Below are 20,622 nucleotides of genomic sequence, written 5' to 3'. Positions count from 1 at the left end.
CTAACGCTCTATCAACTGAGCCGCCCCGGATGAATTATTTTAATAATGAAATTTAGTGCATTTGTATGATGAGAGTCAGAAATGTTGGACGCAATAGTGATTTGCGGTGGAGAAACAGCAAATTGTTGATTGCCAAGCCATCTCCTACCATTTTTCTGTTCCTTGAGTACATCATAAAGAATAGCTATACAGCAACACATATTCGGAAATTTATTATATGAGGAAACAAATATACTTACGAAAGCCACCCACGGTAGCTACAATAAGAATAAAAAGTAATCAGATTAAATTTAATGCTATAAAGATGCAGATGAATGGTTTTGAACTTGATGGAAAATAGGACATATCGAAAGAAACAAGGAATCCATGACAAAAAATGTGAGTTTGCGATGAAACAAATGTACTTACGGGTCAAGTCTGTCAATTTTGCCCCGTCGTTACCTACAATAGAAAAAAAAGTAATCAAATTAAAAATAATGTCGTTTACAATTTTTGATCCTGCTCAGTTATTACAAACTTGGAGAGCAAATTAAAAGAAACGAGAATTTTACAGCAACTCAAAGCAAGAATTGTCCTAGAACACCGCTTGGGAAGTTTCCTCATTATAGACGTTGTAGGAACTTTTTGAAGCAGTACTTTTATTTGCCTAAATTGTCTTAGTTTTATGTTCTCGAAAAAATATTGCTAACATTTGCATTTAAGCAGAGCCAGTGTTTATTTTTTTAGAGTAATTAACTTACTTAGTGAGCTCTGCCAGTTAATTAACAAATCTATAAACTACACTAAAACAGCTAGCTTAAATCTATTTGAAAGCTATTTTTGACAGTAGATATTGGAAAACATTAAATTAAGATAATTCAGATTTAAACAAAAGTAGAGATTTAAATGTGCAGGAACAGTCAGCCCATAATTAGAAAGCGGCCACACGTGCTGCAAAATCTTTGAACATGGTTGTTGCTACTCTATTCAATAATTTCCTTCCAAGTTTGCAATCGTTGCACTGAATAAACCTTGTATAAGTGTTGGAGTTGAGCATAAAAATTTTAAAAAAAGTGTAGATGAAATTAAAATTGTCTCTTGCGTTTAATAAGAAAGTGTTAAATGAGTTTGTAAATACCTGAAATTATTTGCGAATTAAACGAAATATGAGCTTGAATGCTTGAATTTATAAAGTGAAAGTTATTCCAATGAAATTGAAATCAGCATCATGAAATATTTGACTTCACCTGATATTCTTGACATTTACACCGGCGCTTTTAGCTTTCATTGCTTTTAAAACATGTTTTTAATTACCTTAATTTTTAGTTAATTGGCTTTTAACTGTTCACCACCACAGTCATTTGGCAAAATTTTACTGAATTTTTAGGTTTTTAACTTAAATATTTAATGTAATAATTTAACTTTTTATCTCCGTATACCCCCCTGGGTGGGTTGGAGCTCTACCTATCTTACCTTCACCTCATAAAACTATAGACTATTATAATCCTAATATGTGTCAAAGTGTTGTCTCCGTACCCATAAAACCTATAACAGGATTCCCAAGAGTCTGACAAACTTAAAAAGCAGTGATTAAAACAGAAAAAAAAAACGCTAATATTTTAATATATTTGTGTCCAAAACTTGATAATATTTTTAAAGTATATGCACTACTGACCATTAAAATTGCAGAACCAGGAAAACATGCGAATAAATGAGAGCTAATTAATAGATACTTAAATTGTAAAAAACAATTGCGAATTAATTTTTTAAAGAAATCAAGGGCTTATTGCTTCAAAGAAATTAGTACAAAGAATTGCAATGTTGGACCACGATATCAGCATTTATACACTTATGGCATTTTATTATCAGAATGACATCTTCTTATCAGAATGTCAAAGTTGTATCTTACTATTCGAATTCTCAGACCACACATTGTTTAGAAATGAAGAGAACCTGTTGTCAAAGACAGCAAACTGTTCTGTAACAGAGAAGGCTAGGACAGAACGATCAATACGCGGTTGTGCATAATTCTACTGAAAATTAGAGTTAAAGGCATCTTATCGAAGATAGGACTGAGACACGGACGTAAATACGATTTAAATAAGAAAGTTATCGTTCTCAAAGTTATAGGATTTTATCTAATAACCGTCGTTGAGCTGCCGACCCAATTTTGGGTTTACGACTTCTAATGCTCAAATCCGTATTCTCGTAATTTTAAACCCCATCTAGAAGACAAGGGAACTCCTAGTTCAAGTAGTTAAAACAATTGTAAAACACATTTTTCAAAGTGCTCAACAAAAATTCGAAGTAATATTACCCAAGAATTGTTTTTGCTCCAAACGTATGTAACATTTTCAAATTGGCTTATTAATTTTATTTTATAGCCCTCGTTGAACACAACCTTCGCTGAGCTGACCCAATTTTTTAAATTTACGACAACCGATGTTAAACTCCGTAGCCTTGTAATTTTAAATCCAATCTAGAAGACAAGGAAACTCCTAGTTGAAGTATTTGGGGTCATTTGCCTTCATCGAGGACTTTTTGATGAAACTAACCCACATTAGCGTAACGCGGAGAGGTAAATCAAGAAAACTTCTCACGAGTAGCATGGCGACAAGGGGACTCTAACCCATGATCCGTCAACCACTGCGAATATTTTACGTCAACACTGTGATCGGTGAGACCCGGGTGTTGAATTCATATCGACCATCTATCCCTGGGATTCGAATCTGGTTCATCTCAATGGAAGGCAGGCGCTCTTCGTCAGAGAAAAGAATATTGCGCCTTTTATTTCTTCTCCAATTTGTATGCTCTGTTACTCACTTCATGCGAGAGCGACTGTTTCTTGCTGTTAACATGGCACACACCATTGTTCGGCGAGAATACAGACCTACAGCGTGAAGACGATTTCGGAGACGGTGTCGAAACTGTGGAGCCAGTAGCCCAGTGAAGGTGCTGTTGAAGAAGAGTAGCATTCATATTACGATGTCTCCGAGCCGTTATCGTTAAATAACGATCTTCATTGTTGCACGTCTACGCTCATGCCTTGATCTTCGGCCTGCATTTCTAATGTCCAAAAAACTGTTCCAAAATCTAGAAATCACACTTGGTGAAACTCTAATAGCTTCTGCTACTTCGGCTTCTGTTTGGGCCCCCTCTAATCGGTCAACTATTCTCCAAGCTTCTGATTCGGTTAAATGACTTCGTTGAGATATCGCACTCATCGAAACAACGCCCTTACTGATAATGTCGATCATTCTTTTCAACTTTATCTTGCATTAAGTTGAAAGCCAAATCAAATTCGCTGCCATTAAGGCCTGTTCTTCGACGTCAAACTCAAAGTTTGCATATTTAAAAGTTTGAAAATAAGAGAAATTTGCATTTGTGACTCCCTTCTTCCATTTTATGCAGCAGCAAAAAAAAGTTGCTTATATCGTTATTTTATACAAGACTTTTAATATATTTTAAATGTTTTGAGAAGTGTATTAAGAAACATATATTCAGAAACGTTTCGGATTTTCTTTTTGTACAGTGTATCTTTTATTGGATAGACTAGATACAGCTCCAGAATCGTTAATTTAACTGTCGGACATATAACCAAATTTAAAGTCCTTATAAATATATTAAATGGTTTCAAAAAAGCCTTTTGTCAATACCTTCACATTTTTTTTGTATACTTTATTTATAAAGTCGAGTCTCCTCCAGAAAAAAGGTTGATTTTTTTAGCGTTCCACTGCTGAAAAAATTTGGGAACCGCTGGAATATTTCTCTAAAACTTTGACGGCACAGACTGTACCCCTATTTTTAACATTGACAAATGAATAACAATTTGGTGCAAACTAAAATTACTTTCTTGCCAACCCAATATTTATTTGTTTTGATATTGGATGGTTTTTCATGCATAAATCCATCCACCTGAGAAACCTATTAAAGTCAACTAGAATATATGTGAGTTGGAAATATTGATTTATATTTTATTATTATTTAGTATAACAGTTTCGCAGTAATAAAATAATTTCAACAAGAGTAATTTTTAACTTACAAGACATAACATTTGCTGATAAAAAGCACCATTTGGCAACACTAGAAAATCTTATAAGCAGGCGGTCGTAGGCTTGATAATTTTTAGTTTTGCAGCGAGTATGGATGATGTTTTCTACACTAGAGAACGCTGCAAGCTTGGCGCCGTCTAAATTTCTGGGTTACTGTTTCCGTTGTATTTTAAAGCCATTTGTCAGCATTGTGTTTTGAGATTCTTGCAAACAATGTATTTGATTACTTATTACTTGCGTTTACAATGCTATCAATACTTGTATTCACAATGCTAAAAGTGTCAACACTAACGTAAGATGGTGCACAGCTTGCAACAAGAATAAACAGCAATAAACTTATGGAAAGAGGCCATATCTTGACTGCCAAAAAAAGCGAGTTATTCAAAATCTAGCAACCATGTCACCTTTTTTAACAATATATCTCTAAATAACTGAAACAAAATTTCACTTCAAACTCACCAGAATTACATAATAACTTTAATATCTAATGAAATACGGCAGATTTGAGCTCTGCAATTATCTAATTTATTTCTGTTATTGAAAACAAAATTATCCGTTTGAAAATATCGCCTCGCAGAATAACATGTAGTAATCAGCTGCAAACTTTCTAACCGGAACTAGAGCAGGCGTAGAACTCGAGATTATTATTGTGTACATTTCTACGGAAAACACCATCCATGGGTACATCGTTAAAGAAACATACTTATTTTAAACAATTTTACTTTACTGGATTTCCTTCAAACTTTGACTCAATACTAAGTTATGAAAACTTTAAATTAATCTAAACATTTAATTGAAATAAAATATAGATAAAAATTATCACAATATCAATAGATAAATGGCATGTAGAAAAATATATAAAAAATAGTTATATTTAAAATATAAAAACAGTTGATATGCTTACCACCACCTTGCTGGCCTGTTATAAGGAAAAAACTAATTAGCAAAGTAAATAATAATAAAAATATTTTAATTATACTAACGAAGGAAAAAATTTATTATACATTACATTATGAGTTGAAATTGAAATAATTTTATGGACATTATGTATATATTTGAATAAATTCATAAATTCAATATTATAAAACATTGACACCGCATTAGAAAAAATAAGACAGATTTTTAAAAGGTAGCTATAGTGCATTTATTAAAAAATTCACTTTAAATATAATAGTCAGGTTTTTTAGTGCAATTCAGGAGTTCGTGCACAACAAGAATTACAAATTGGTCCTGATTTAATTGATTTCAAAACATTAAATTTTATTACCAGAATATTTTTATTGAATACTAAGTAAATATGTGTTAATCCAAAGATCACAATATAATAGCACTAACGGCAAATAATTAAGATTATGAAACATTAATTTTAGATATGCTAATTATTTTTAAATAATTTATTGATTAGGTAACCACGAACAATAAACTTATATTTAAACGTATACTTGGGACTATTTACTCTGACATCATCATGATGTATTTTTTTTTATTATTATTTATTTATTTTTTATTTTTTTTGAAGTTTTGCCTGACCTTACGGGCCCTAGCGTCCTCTAGCAACACTTCAAGGAAACAGTTCATTGATACAGTAGACAGTAATTGACACTCTACGATAAGTTATGTATATTTTCTTTATCATATTTTTATTCATTCCTGTACGATTATATTATAATAAATTATAAATCTTTGTCATTATAATAATAATTATTTGCTTTAGAGATGAGTATTTATGCTTTTGAGATTTTTTCGCTAGTACATTGATATCGAAACATAACAATTTTTGAATTAATTCCAAATCTTTTACTTTAGATTTTAATTCTATTATACGCAAAAAGTGCTTTTTTCATGTTTGTATTTCACTCCAATCTGTTTTTATTTTGTATCGTTAAATTCCATTGTCAGCAAAGAAAAGAAGAAAAATCTACATTAATCACGAGTTTCCGTATTTATTCTTTCATTAGTTTAAACAAATAATGGTGCATGTCATCTATGTTAGTAAATATTAAATTCAACATTAAAATAAATGTAGAAAAATGACAAGAGATTAAAATTTAAAAATTGATCGTCATTTACTTCAGAAAATGTATTTTTATCTTACAAAGAGCACCCGATATTCTTTAAAAAATTAACGTTTAAGAATATTTTAGCACTAAAATAAAACAAATGACCAAACGATTACAAAGAAATATCTATATTTAAGTAAAATATAAAATATTAAAAAATTATAACTCATCTATCTAATTAGTTGTTAAGCTTATTGCTGTAGCATGGCGATGAAGAAGCTAGGACAGAGTGTTGTTTTTTTGCGCGCATTAATTTTACAAAAAAAAGATAGAAAAAAAAACGCGTAGCCTTTTTATATGTTCTAGCATTGGAGTGGAAACTATTTCTCTGTATAAGTTACTCATAAAGGTGAAAATATACGGTTACTGTTATTGACGGATTTTTTTTGTAAAGAAAAGTTTACTATGTACCAACGGGAAACAATTTATGTTGGTGTTACTTCATTATTTCCTAATATATGTTGGTGTTCTAAACATTATTTTTAAAGAAATGTTTAACTTTCAACCGATTCCTCTAAGTTACCATAATTACTATTAAACACTTATTTATTATTTTGGCTGATGACTAATCTGTTCGCGTCTTAGTGCCACTTCTAATTCATTCCACTACCGATTTAGGTATCGAAATTCAATAACTGTTATTCCGCCATAGTCCTTTATATCAATCAATTTTAATTTTTTATTTAATTATAAATTGTTTTAATCAATAAGTGTTAGCCTACTGCACGGCACTTTTCTTCAAATTAAATTACTTTTTGTTAAATGTTTTTTATGTTTCTTTAGATTATGTAAAATTAAATAAGCAACTCATATCTCTTTAAAGGAAAAACGAGGTTTAGGATTGGCTATTGGGAATCCTCGCAGAGCGGTGATTTCGTTAGTGAGAATCACTAACGAAATCGCTGAGTTTTGAGAACGTTTGTTTGAACTAATGAAATGTTTTATGAGCAGTGTAGCTAATGGTTACATAATATGCTGATTGAGGAGGAGGTTGAAGCAACCTATCTGCGATTCGAAAATTTTTTAAATTTAATTTCCTACATAATATTTATTAGGTGTGCAGAATCACTTTAAATGTTACATTGTTGCTGTTGGAATAAAATTAATCACTTCAACCGAAAGAACTACTTTTTTTCCAAGGAAAATCAACATCCGAGAGGAACAAATACAAAGATTACTTCTTGCTTTCTTAAATTAAGAAACGAATCAATTGTTGGTAAACTTTTAATTTTAAATGTAGTTTAAATAACGGTAATTATTATTAACTTTAAATCTAATAATAACTTTAAATCAATGGTACGGGATTGGTATAGTTTTTTAAATGTAATTTAGTGTGAAAACCATCATACATCACACTACGTTCCTCCAATAGTTGTTAGGTAAGGGCATCGGCCAACAATGAATTCTCACATTCTCCAAAATTATCACGTAAGTCAACTTTAAATCAATGGTACAGGATTGGGGGTACCTTTGGGGGTACTGAATTGGAGATTGACATTAGAAACAACAACAACACTATGACTCCAAGTTCGTTTATACTATGGTTATGATCTACGGACAGCAAGTGCAAGGAACAACTTTAAAAATCGTTCAAAAATTCCAATGAGCTCGTTCGAGATAAACGGTAGAAAAGGCAATTTTTGTCATTGGTTATTAATATTAGGTAGTGTTTCAAATAAAACTGCCAACTATTCCGTTTTATTTTCCCCAAATATTTAAATCATAACATTAGTGATGTTTGTTAGCTTAATACTCTGTTTAATCACGCATCACTGTAGTTTTTTACCCGTTCTTAAATAATTAATTATTCTTTATTGTTTATGTCGGTAGAGCTCAAGGAACAATGTGGATGGCATGTGAGAGTTAAGTCACTGAACAAGTGTTTTTACTACTTGTCTAAAATAAGTACTCCTCCAGACATTCGACTGCACCTGTGGTGGTGACTATGGTAACGAGGTATGACTATTTCAAGTAGGGGTGCGGGATCACTGTTTAGGAGTGGTATCGGCTCGGATCGGCGAGAGAAAGGGGAGAGAATTTGATTTATTTATTTTTTTTTTAAATATTTTTTTTTATTTTATCTTTTCGCTTTTTCACAAGTTTACATATTTTTTATGTTTCAACTCTCTTCTGATTTTCATCGATACTATTTGTCCAAATACTATGACAAGTTGAAATTGTTATTTCTATGAATAATGATTGATAAATAGGAGAATTAATCAGTATGGAAATTGCATAAAATTTTTCAGAGCAGTTCAATGTTTCATTAATAAATAACTCATTTATAAATTATTATACGTTGTAAATTGGTTATTAAGAAAGAAAAAAAATAAATTTGCTAATAAAAAATTGTTAGAATTAATTTTTTAATGAATGATGAGAGGAACTATACGGGTTACATTAAGATGAGAATAAGAAAACGTAATTTAAAAAAAAATTTGAATGACTTTGGGTGGTTTGATGGGTGATGATAAAAATTATCGTTGATAATTTTAGATTTCATCCTAGTTGCGGTAACTTGCTTTCTGTTAAAAATAATGATAATAATAATAAAAATAAAGATATTTAATATTTCTCCGGTATAGATAACATAAACTATTTCTATTTTCAATAAAAGTTTTATCTCCTTTTAAAATTTGAGTTAATAAATTTAAGCTCTTCACTTTTACCAGAAAACTAAACTAATAAAAGAAATTAACTACTTTAAAAAATGTGCATGATTAGAAATTAAACTACCTGAAAATCAATGAAAATTCATATTAAATAGTGCGAAATTAAAAAGTAACATTAAAAAAAACTGCACTACCCTTAATGTCAGAATTTGTTCAATTTTTTCTTCGTATTTAAAAAATATTAACTGATTGGTTGAAGATAATCATTTTACGTAAAGAAGAAATATATCCGTAAAGAAGAAATATATCCATGCGAATCTTAAAAAAGAATCAGTTCTTGAATCAGATTAAATAAGTCTCCTACTGGTGGCTGAGTCAGCCAATATGGTATATTTCCCATACAGAGCATCGAAGCTACCCTCCCTAAAACGTGCCATTCTTGCTTCCTTAGCACCAAACGGCCTCAGACTTTGAGGAGGAAGGAATACTTTTTTTTATTGCTTAGACAGACAAAAATAAGGACATCTGGAACCACGTGTTCACATTGTTTACAGTTATGCTTTTGAAGCGTTTTAACACAAAACTAAATAATTTAAATTCGATGGTAATTTGAATTAAAATAAAATTAAGTTGCGCACTAAAGAGCAAAATTAATGTAGAAAATTGCTTGATAGCGAAAAATTTTGATAGTTTTCAGTTGGTCAATAGCAGCATTATCAGAATCGATTAATACTGAGTTAAATTTTATTTAGATAAAATTTACCTCTTTAGTAAAAACGTGTTTAACTAAATCTAATAATGTTAAGGCACCAGGAAGAGTAATAAATAAAAAAAATTCCAATTATTTTAGCTTTATTAATGGTATTAGCACAGTTATTCAGCGTTTTTTTTTTAAATGATTTTGCAATGTTGATTAATACCGATTAGTTGATTATTTCCTTTTTCTTTTCCCAATAAATACTACGGTTAAAAAGCTGAAAAACTGCAAATAAAAATGAGAACTAAAGTGTTAGAAGTATGAAACGTAAAAACTGCTACTACTTAATAGAAAATAGAAATTCTAGTAACAAACACTGAAGTTTCTTAGAAAGTATAAAGTAAATAGATTTTAACTTACATTCAGTTAAACATACAACGACGCACACAACCAAGAAAATCAGGACAAATCTAGACATAATGAGGTTATATTTTAAGACTAAGCGTATCTTATACAGTCTATAGTATGGCTGATCTGATTCGCAATGAAATTTACTAGATAAATCTTCTCTTTTATTCTATATGTTATGACTCATTTATAATCTTTTAGAATTTATTTTGCAGATTAGCAACTCTTTGAAACGGCTCATTTTTAGGCATTTCATAATTAGTTTCGGGACATATAGAGTTTTGAACGGGACACTTTGAATCTATTGTTTAGTCAGCTACTATTATATCACTGCAATATCAATAAGATTTCTGCATAATTCCTACTAATTACTTAATGCGTGCATCATTTTGAGATAAGAACCAAAGTTTTTTTTAATATTTCAGATAAAATCTCTCAAGATCATGCAAGCGCGATTAAATATATATACGTGCCAACAACTGTTTACAATTGCTCTTAATGTAACTTGCTATCGCCTTGTTTCATGATTTCAGAATAACTAACGTTTCTATTAATTTCTTATGAAAATTAAATTAAAAATGCTAAAAATTATTTAAAAATCATGAAAGCGAGTAATGTCAAAGTTTTTTTTATAAGATTCAAATACTTTTATATAGACCAGTTAGTTAATTTCGCCCTTAGCGCTAACGCTGGTAACCCCCCCCCCCTCAGTTGCAACCAGTGTCTCAGTCTAATGGATGGGGCTTTAGTGGTTAAATACCTCCATCAGTCATCCTTAAGAATTCAATCAGTTAACATAAGTAAAAAATAGCGTGAAAAAAGCTGTAATGTACATAAATGGACATACTATAGTTTCAGTTCTATAGAGAAGAAACCTTCCTCAATGTGGACTTTCTAACAATGAGAAAGGTTCATGTTTATAGAGCTTAAACTATAGCGTGTCCATTTATGTACTTTCATTTGTGCTTTATTCACGTTGTGTTTTGCTTTATACATAGCACAAATATACCCTATCCTTTGTTGAAATTCAATCAGTTGCTAATGAATAAGAAAAGAGATTCGATTCATAAGAAGCTGTCAAACGGTAATAAGAAACGTAATGAAATAACAGCATTGCAACAAAAAAGCCAAACGGAAAAAATAAGAAATATTATAATAATAGTAAATAAAGTAAAATAAAATTATATAAAAGTACATACGTTCCCAATGCTTATTGATACTATCTTTGTGTATCAAGAAGCCGCAGGGCATCACCAATTAAAAAATTGCGTAACGATGATCAAAACAGCTATTTGTCCAAAAAGTACAAAAATCTTTAACGAGAAAAAAATGAAAAGTATAAAGATGATAAAAAAGCATATGAAAAAATCCAAAGTTAAAACAAGTATGCATAATTCAGGTCTGCAGTATCGAAATGAAGTTATAAAAGTTCAAATTTTAATTAAAAGTATACAAGATAAGTTCTAAAAGGTGCTTTGCAAATTTTCTTTTGTAAATTTGTAAATACTGTTCATACCAGGTCTATATCACCTTCTTCTTAATTTATAGCTTTTATTCAATAACTGTTGTAAAAAGTAGTTTTTTTAGATGTCCTATTTCGAAAATTAATCTTTCGAGAATTTATGATCATTAAAATTATTAATTTTAAGACTTCAACCTTTTTTGCTTCCAATGCACAATCGTATTCACACTCGTCATTCGGTTATCAGAAGAGCAGATGTTTTGATAACTCTTTCAGAGGGCACAATATTAGGTGTACAAGTGTTACCTCCACAGTAAGAAGGACAGATTGTACAGAGAAAACGGAAAAGACATCCATGCCACTGACCAAGGTTCGAACCCGGGATCTTTTTAACAAGATCCCTGATCTGATCACCATAGAAGCCGGTTAGCCGAAACCTTAACCAGAGAAATGCTCTGACTGTTTCAGTAATTACTGTGCAAATTTGTAAGGTTCGCTTAGCGAAATCGCTTCACGAAGACCTGTCTGGAATGTGTACTTTTATTCTTTTGAAATGGAACTGATTCCAGGATAGAGACCTCTTTTTTTCTTTTCCCAAAGTGATCTTCGCAAAATCTACATATTTCTGTAGTGAAACTTGTATTTTCAGCACTTTTTGATGGAACTAATCCGCATTTGCGTTACATGAAGAGGAAAAACCACGAAAACTTTCCACAGTTAGTCTGACGGCAAGGGGACTCTAACCCACGATCCGTTTACAGCTGAGGATATTTTACGTCAGCGCAAGGTGCGGAATTCGTATCGATCAGTCATCAATGGGATTCGAACCCGAGTCACCCCACCAGGGCCGGATTTAAGCTTGGTGGGGTCCTAAGCTACTGAAAATGATGGGGCCCTTATAAGTTCAATTCCATTTCTAGACACCTAAAGTAAACTGTCACTATTTTTTATTGTTGAGTATTAACATTATAGTATTAAAAAATGTTATAATATTACTTTATTGTTAAATATATTAATTGTGATGAGACTATTATGTAGAACCTTTCTTTTATTGCACATATTTTTTAAACGAGGGGAAAAAGAATTTATTAACTAATATTTCTTATATTAATATTTTTTGGATTAATATATTTTATCATATGCTAAAATGGCATTATCGCTTATGAGAGTTTCGTGCTATAAAAATTTTTTGAAATAAATGTTCCATAATATTTATAACTAAATAAGTTTTTATAAGTTCCAGAATTATTAACTAATGAGTTTTTATTTATTGCTGAGCAAATATTGTTTATATCAAACACTGCATAAGTTATTTCTGGTAAAAAAAAAATGTACTGCAATAAAAAAGTACGGTATTTTACGAATTTATGAGATAACGGTTAGGTTATAGCACAATTATAGCTCAAATTACCACACATTTAGTAAAAATTTAATAAATGGTTCCTTACAAAAAAAAACACATATTAAGCACAGAGTAAAAATTTAGCGTGCTGGGCCACTATATATTTAACAGAGTTTTTTTTAGATTCATTATGAATATATTTTATTTGCAATTTTTAATAATTTTTTCCTTACGTTACAAAATCTATCAGACTTAGAAACATGAAATTTTGAATGTGCGTAGAAAATATGCAAGGAGTTAGAAAGGAAACAAGAAAATACAATTTGATTATTAGTTTTATTTTTTTTATAACCGCCTCTGAACAACCGACTCAATTTTGAGTTCACGCCCTATCAACCAGGCTATACCGGCCTTGCCATTTTGAACCCAATCCAGAAGACAATGGAACTGCTAGATTAGTACCCAGAGGTATTTATTGTTATGAGAATTTGGAGGACTTTGTGATCCCGACAGATTTAACAAACACCAGTCACCATTTTATACATGGGTATTCTTCTGCCGGCTGGATTTAAACTCCCATTCTCCCGAACACGAGTCCAACGCCCTATCAACCAGACTATCCCGGCCAAATTTATTAGTTTATTTTGTAACAGTCATTGCACAGCCGACCCAATTTCGAGTTTACGACTACTAATATTCAACTCCGTGGCCTTGTCATTTTGAACCCAATCCAGCAGTCCCTGGAGCAGGTGAGGGCCGTTATATTAATACTGTTTGTAAAAATAAAAAGAACATTTCGTTAGCTGATATTATTTAATTGATGTTTATATTGAAAATATTTCTTCATTATTTTTACTTTCTTTTTTAAGTACATTTGTTAAATTTTAGTGCAAGAAAAAAATTTTTATTATTTATGTAAATTTTTGGCTTATTTTTAAGGATTTATTAAAGGGTCTATTAAATATCAGAGAGAATAAATGCCATACGGATTTAAAGTATCAGCTCTGCTCTTGATGGTGTATAGTGGCTAGGATGTGAAAGAGCAACTGTCCCGCGCATACAGCCAAAACGAGCATTCAACATATCAATGGAACACAGTAAAGCTTTATATCAATTAGCAATTAGTTTTAGATAATTACAATTGTAGAATAATTATCTTATTATAGAATGAAATGTTTTAAAAAACAAATATCTGTTAATGTTCAACATTTAATCAACGAAAAAACAGAACCAATATTGAAATCTGACGAATTTATTGTTTTTAATTACTGATAAAGTTTGTGACAGAAAAAAAATTAAAGCCTGATATTTTCATTGATAAAGCATATTTCGATATCATTTATTTTCGTTCTTACTTAATATTAATTTGTTTGTGACAGTTAATTTGTATACCTCTTTTACTACATTTTCGAGGAGTTTAAAAATATAATATTGAGGATTTTAACTGAAATGAAATTTGCTTTTTTTGTATGCCTCTTTTATTACGTCATCACCACACACACACGCAACTGTCTACTCTAAATAATGCTATATAGAATCAGATAGCAAAACAAACGTGTGTAATTATTTAAATTCTTATTCAAAAGTATTAGTTAATTTTTTTTTTTTTTTTGAACTGACAATTTCTGTCCTTTTTTAGATATTTTAAAGTGCTATTTAAAACTGTTGCATATCACATGAAAGCATTAAATATATCATTTGTGCAATTTTAAAGTAAAATAAAAGGGAATTCTGATCCTTAGAAACAGATATTAAATAATCTGATGATCGAATGATGGGGCAAAAAAAAAAAAACTTTTTTACCTTTTAAACTAAAAAATTGTTTATTTATAAATAATTTATTAATACTCAAATTGCTTGAAAGATGATATGTTCCCTACTAATGACAACGAAGTTTTTTGTTTTATTCAGTCATTTATTTATATTTATTATGTCCGACAATGTAAAAAAGAAAAAAAATGCATTTTGGGCTTCTGAGGGCCCCGCTCCGAATAAAACTTTGAAAAAAGAGGAGGGAAAGTAGGATCTGGGGGCCCTTGTCATCTCGGGGCCCCAAACTACAGCTTATTTAGCTTATACGTAAATCCGACCTTGCACTCCACAGAGAAGTGAGTGATCTATCACCACTGCTGAAGCCACAACAATCGAAAATTTTGTTTAATCCTTCAAAGATTTAAGTGTTCTGCTCTGTGGCCAACTGGTGCACCAGTTTTCAATGAAGTTGACTTTTTACTGGCTGAAATTATAATCATGGAGATCAAATCAATCGGATCCAAATAATGCCTCCTCGTGATGGAAGTAATCATACGTTTGCAAAGATTTAAGAGACCAAGCTGTTTCAATGACTGCATTAGCACAATTGAATCCATTTCTAAGATTTCAACAATTGGGAGGGAATATTTTACTGCTAAATCAGCAGTCCTTATAGTAACAGTGCCTTGCAGTGCTTACAAAAAATAAACTTGAACTATCGATTGAGTTTAAACTCTCAAAAGAAAAAGTTAAACAGCTTGGAGTTGAATATAAAATTAGAGAAGTTAGATCAAAAAACCTCATATTCAGTTCGAAAAATCATAAACAGTAAATTAAAATTCGAAAAAACAAACATGTCCTCGAAACAAGGAATCGAAACATGTAAGTTGTATATTAAACCAAAGATTTACTTCATTACAGGATAAAGTGACCATTGAAGTTAATCTTGACGAATGGTTTCCTTGGTGTGTGAGGGTCATTCAGTTGATTATGGTGAAATGTTTGCTGCGTGGAACTTGGGTTCATGAAACATAAGCCGATCGAAAGTTGAAGAAAAAAAAGCTTTTTTGTCGTACCTAAAACATAGCCGAACCATATATCTATCAAATATAGAATCTAATAATTTGTTTCATAAGTAATGATTATTTTATAATTATGTCATACTTGAATTTTCTAGTAAAAAATTTCATGTTTTTTGGCAATTTTTTGATTTATAATACCATTTAATGAACTCGTAACAGTTCAGTAACTCAGTACTTAATTCGTAACAGTTCAGTACTAAACATTTGTTTTGGATTACTTATTGTCTATTCATTTGCTTAATCATTTATACTCAAATTTTCTAGGTCGGTACAATTTAGGGAGCATGAATTAGGCAACTGGTTCCCTAAATCACTTGACGAACTTGTAAAAAAAATAATAATTTTCATTACATACTGCACAAATATTATTACCGAAACAATAATATAAGTAATTGAATATCTACAATTTATTATTAAAATATAATGAATGTAATCATCAGTGATTTGTGACTGATAAAAATTAAAATGTGAAAAGATGTACGAGTTAGGCAACTCTTCTCTGTACTAATTCGAATGATATGGGCTTTATTCTCCCGTTTTGACGGAGGAAAAAAAACACACATTATTTCTTTTTTTAAATCATCATCGCGATTTACATCAAAAATCGATCAAAGAAACGATAGGATCAGTGAGTCAAAAAATAAATCTTACGCGCGATTCGAATTTCTCATATTATATAAAAGTGAAAACTAAAATGAGTAATTTAAAATTTTTGTGTGCTAATGTCATATTAAAAATATTGAATAGATTTTATTTCAACAAATAAAAAAAGAAAGAAGAAATATATCGAAATGATTTATTAATTCTTTTGCTACAAATCTGAATTTGTAACAAAATCTCCATTCATAGTCATAGTTCATTAAAATATTCCAAAAAGTCACTTCTAGAGCGAACTGTTTTATAAATTTTCGCGATTTCGGGGAATTACTTTTTCTGATATCAATTTGAGGTTCTAGCTAAAGCCATCATTACATATTTTTTTTATTTATTCTGAAATAGAAAGAAAAAACATCGTGTGCCTTTCTTCCCTTTTCGACATGCGAGAAAGGCATATTTTGACAATAAATCAGCAGAAAATAAAAGATAAAAAACATCATTCGAAACATTCTGCAAAAAAAAAAAAAAAAAATCCGAAAAATTTCGCGGATCAGAAAACTTTCCTTAATTCACAAAGCTTGGCTTGTCCAAGTATCATTTGAAACAAAAGCATGAAAAAATAAATAGAAAACGTTTTCAGGCAGAATTTCGCAGCGTTCTTTTTAACTGGCTCCATGACTTCATTATTTTAAAAAATATTAAAAAAAGAAAAAAAGATGATCATTAAATCACGATGAATTGGTGACTGGATGGGGNGGGGGGGGGGGGGGGGAGGGAGTGAGAGAGAAGAGTGATAGCGTGGATTATGAGCGCAATTCTTTTAGCACGAATTTCAAATCAGCATTCCGTTCCAAATCAGATTCGGCAGAAAACTAGTAGTCAACCCTGTTCACCACGTTCATCAAACTCCTTGATTCTTTCTCAGTCATCATTGAATTTTTCTTGAGAATAATTTGAAAAAATAAATTAACAGAAATAATATTAGACAAAAACATTTTTTCTGCAAAAATATAGTTATTATATACAAGAACAATTGGTTCATGTGATAATCGTAATTAAATGAGCGGTCTCGAAATTTTGAAAAATAATCAGAGTTCGGAATAACGATTGTATAATACAATAATATTAAGTAAATTAACAGCGATTGTACTCGTTAACCATCTAATAGACTTATGTTATTATAAGAGTTCGGAAAGAAAATGGTTTTTATCTCCAAAAAATTAAGTCTGTTATAATTTTAAAAATTTCTAAATGAATTTTGAGATTCATATCTAACATAACTCAATCTTTGCGTCTCTCTCTTTATTTTTTTTTTACTTTTGACATCAATTTAAACCCAAGCATAAGAAATTTATATATTGAGAGAAATAAAAACAAGTTCCTACAAAAATGGATTAATAGTCAAAATTTAAAGCAGAAAGGTGGCAAAAGAGCACTTAATGTTTACAAACAAAAACGGCACTTTAAGCAAATCAAATTCTGTAGTTACATTTCCATAGGCTGCAGAGGAACTAGTGGTGTTTTTAGCTACAACTGTAAGATATAGTAATTCCTTAACTAATAATCGAGTGTTTAATTTTTCAATTCCATCGTACTTCCTGCTCTTTACTTTTATGTTCAATCGTAATTCCAAGTTTTTATTTTGCACTTTTTAGGCAACGGAGCAAAAGAAAAGTTCAATACTCATTAAAATTACAGCGGCATCACTTGCAATTTTTTATAAAGAGATATTATCTAGGCGTGCAAATTTGATTTCTTCGAGAACTTGAGAACCAATTTTAAATTAATTAACCATTTGATTTTTAATATACTTGTACAAGTTTAGATACGAGTTTATGAGAATAAAAAAAAAGTTAAACTATTGCCTCATTTCAAGTTATTTTCTTTCATTCACTTTAAAAAAAAAAAATTTAATTTAGTTTTTGAAAATCGGAAATAAAAATGCGTTAGATAAAAAATGAAAGAGATATATGAAGCATGCATTTATAAGAGCTGGCCAAATCAGTAAGCACCAGACCTTATTCGGAAAAAATCATTACCTATCTATCGATTTTGAAGGGAATTATCAAACCACATAGTTAATTTTTTTCTTCCAAGTTATCCTATATATGATTCCTTTAAAACATTTAAATATTACTGGAGTTTGTTGAATTAATTTATAAAAACTAAAAGGTTCAACCTGTACTCTCTCTTCTCGTCAACCCCCGTGGTGGTCTCTCATTCATCTTTGTTTTGTTTTGTTTCTTCTTCTGAAAATGTGAGATACTTCTGAAAATATATAATAATATTCTGAAAATATATAATAATACTTCTTTTTTCCTGAAAATTCGATACTTTAAAAAATGATCATTTTGTTTATAAAATAAATGTGTAATTATTATAATTATTTAAGAACATTTCGATAATATGTTACTGGTAAGAAAATGAGCGATTACTTGAATTTGAAAAGTAATCAACTGTTCTTAAATGTTTAAACTTAGGAATACAGGACATATTGTGACACAATAAGTAGTGATTTTTCTTATAAACAAAGCATTGTATTACGATAACCTCATATTGTGCTACCTCTTTTTGCCTCTCATGAAACTTTTAACAGTTTAATTATTGTACAATATAAAGTTGTTATACTTAAATTGTTAATAAGCAAAATTACTCCATATTGTGTCACATATACGATTATATGTCCTATATTCCGAAAGTTCAAATATTTTCTTAAGTTTAAATGTTTAAGTACAGTTGATTATTTTTCAAATTCAAGTAATCGCTCATTTCTTATCATTAACCTATTATCAAACTGTTCTTAAATAATTATAATAATTATATATTTTATAAACAAAATGATCATATTTTTTTAAAGAGAAGTATCGAATTTACAGAAAAAATTTCGAAATAAATTTTACGATTTAAATCTCGGAACATCGGATAGCTTTCTCTTATTTTTATTATTCTATTTATCAAATTTTTTTTTGTTGTTGTTACAATTGACATCAAGACACTAAATGATGTTCACGAAAGAGATACTTTTTTTAAAAAAATATTGGATAATCAATATTTAAAACAAATCCCGGTGTTGAAGTTTTGAACAAATTGGAATATCGAAAATAAACTCGTCTTAAGTTTTTAATCGAAAATGGCGATTTTAGCTAGTCAAATTTCTAATCTATAATAGTTACATTTCAGCTGTGAGAACATCGTTTTGACACATAAATTTCTCTTTTATTTTAAACATTTTCAATGATTATTTATGTAAAATCTTTAGTTCAGAAAGTTATCGATTGATTAATTATTTCAGCATCAACTTATTTACACGTTATGACCCTGGATTCGAAGATTAGCAAATCTTTTGAAGGAAGATTATGTGTAGATTGTGCAAGCAAGAGATGCTACGCAAATAAGAAAAAGAAATCTCGAATGATTATGATGTAAGCGACTTTAAGAATAAATCTCTGGAGCAGTTCTCTCATTTTTATTAATTTATTCTTTAATTTTTTTGTCACTTTTAACATCAAGACAAGCACGAAAGGATGTTTACGAGATAGATAAATTTTTTAAAACAATGGATAATGAATATTTAAATCAAATCACGTTATTTAAATTTTGAACAAATTGGAATATCGAACATAAACTCGCGTTAAGTTTTTTAATTGAAAATGGTGCTTTCGGCAAGTCTTATTTCTACTCCCCTATAATAGTTACATTTCAGTGGTGAGAACATGGTTTAGACACAGAAATTTCTCTTTTATTTTTGAAATTTTTGGTAACAATTGAAGTAAAATCTTTAGTTCATAAAATTATCGATTGCTTGACTATTTGAACATCCAGGCATTCGAAGATTATAGCATGTCTTTTGAAGGAAGATTATGTATATAATGTGTAAGCAAGAAATACTATGCAAGTAAGAAAAAGAAATATGGAATGATTATGATGTATGTGGCTTTAAGAATAACTCGCTGGAGCTGTTACATGTGAGAGTGAGAGTGGCTACCCTTACGAAAATTTAAGGTATATTTGAGGTTGTTTTGAGGTATATTTGATGTATCGAGGTTGTTTTGAGGTAGCTGAGAAAACAATCATAAGAATTATACATCATAAAGGTTGTAATTGAGGTTCACGAGATTGTTTTACATACACCTCAGCTCATTTTGAGGTTGTTTAAAACTACCTTCAAATCCACCAGGTTGATGAGGTGATTTCTAAGGTATACCAGGTCATTTTTATGACACTTCCCTTATGAAAAAATCGAGATTTAAATGAAGTATAACCCTTATGAAAATTTAAGGTATATTTAAGGTTGATTTGAGGTATTTTTGAGGTATTAAGGTTGTTTTGAGGTATATTTGAGGTATATTTAAGGTTGCAGAGAAAAGAGCAATAAAAATTATACCTCGTAAAGGTTGTAATTAAGGTGTACGAGGTGAATTTATATATACTTCAGCTTGTTTTGAGGTTGTTTAAAATTCACTTCAAATCAACCAGACTGATAAGGAGATTTTTAAGGTATACCAGGTTTATTTTCTTACACTTGTAACAAAAGAGGTATTTTTGAGGTAAAAAAATTTTTACCTTATTTCAACTAACG

At 30.1% G+C, this 20,622-nt stretch overlaps 1 long non-coding RNA gene across 1 annotated transcript; it reads right to left on the bottom strand.

Moving 5' to 3' along the window:
* Positions 1-239: 239 nt before the first annotated feature.
* LOC107454379 (uncharacterized) lies at positions 240-9,937 on the bottom strand. The gene is made up of 4 exons (XR_001585440.4): positions 9,821-9,937; positions 4,936-4,950; positions 409-441; positions 240-257 (listed from the first exon to the last, which is right to left on the bottom strand). It is a non-coding gene; the product is annotated as an uncharacterized lncRNA (long non-coding RNA).
* Positions 9,938-20,622: the final 10,685 nt, after the last annotated feature.

Source organism: Parasteatoda tepidariorum, chromosome 5, assembly GCF_043381705.1.
Source record: "Parasteatoda tepidariorum isolate YZ-2023 chromosome 5, CAS_Ptep_4.0, whole genome shotgun sequence".
Classification (NCBI taxonomy): Eukaryota; Metazoa; Arthropoda; class Arachnida; order Araneae; family Theridiidae; genus Parasteatoda; species Parasteatoda tepidariorum.
Note: the sequence above shows the minus strand (reverse complement) of the source record. Positions and strands in the feature narration are given on the sequence as shown.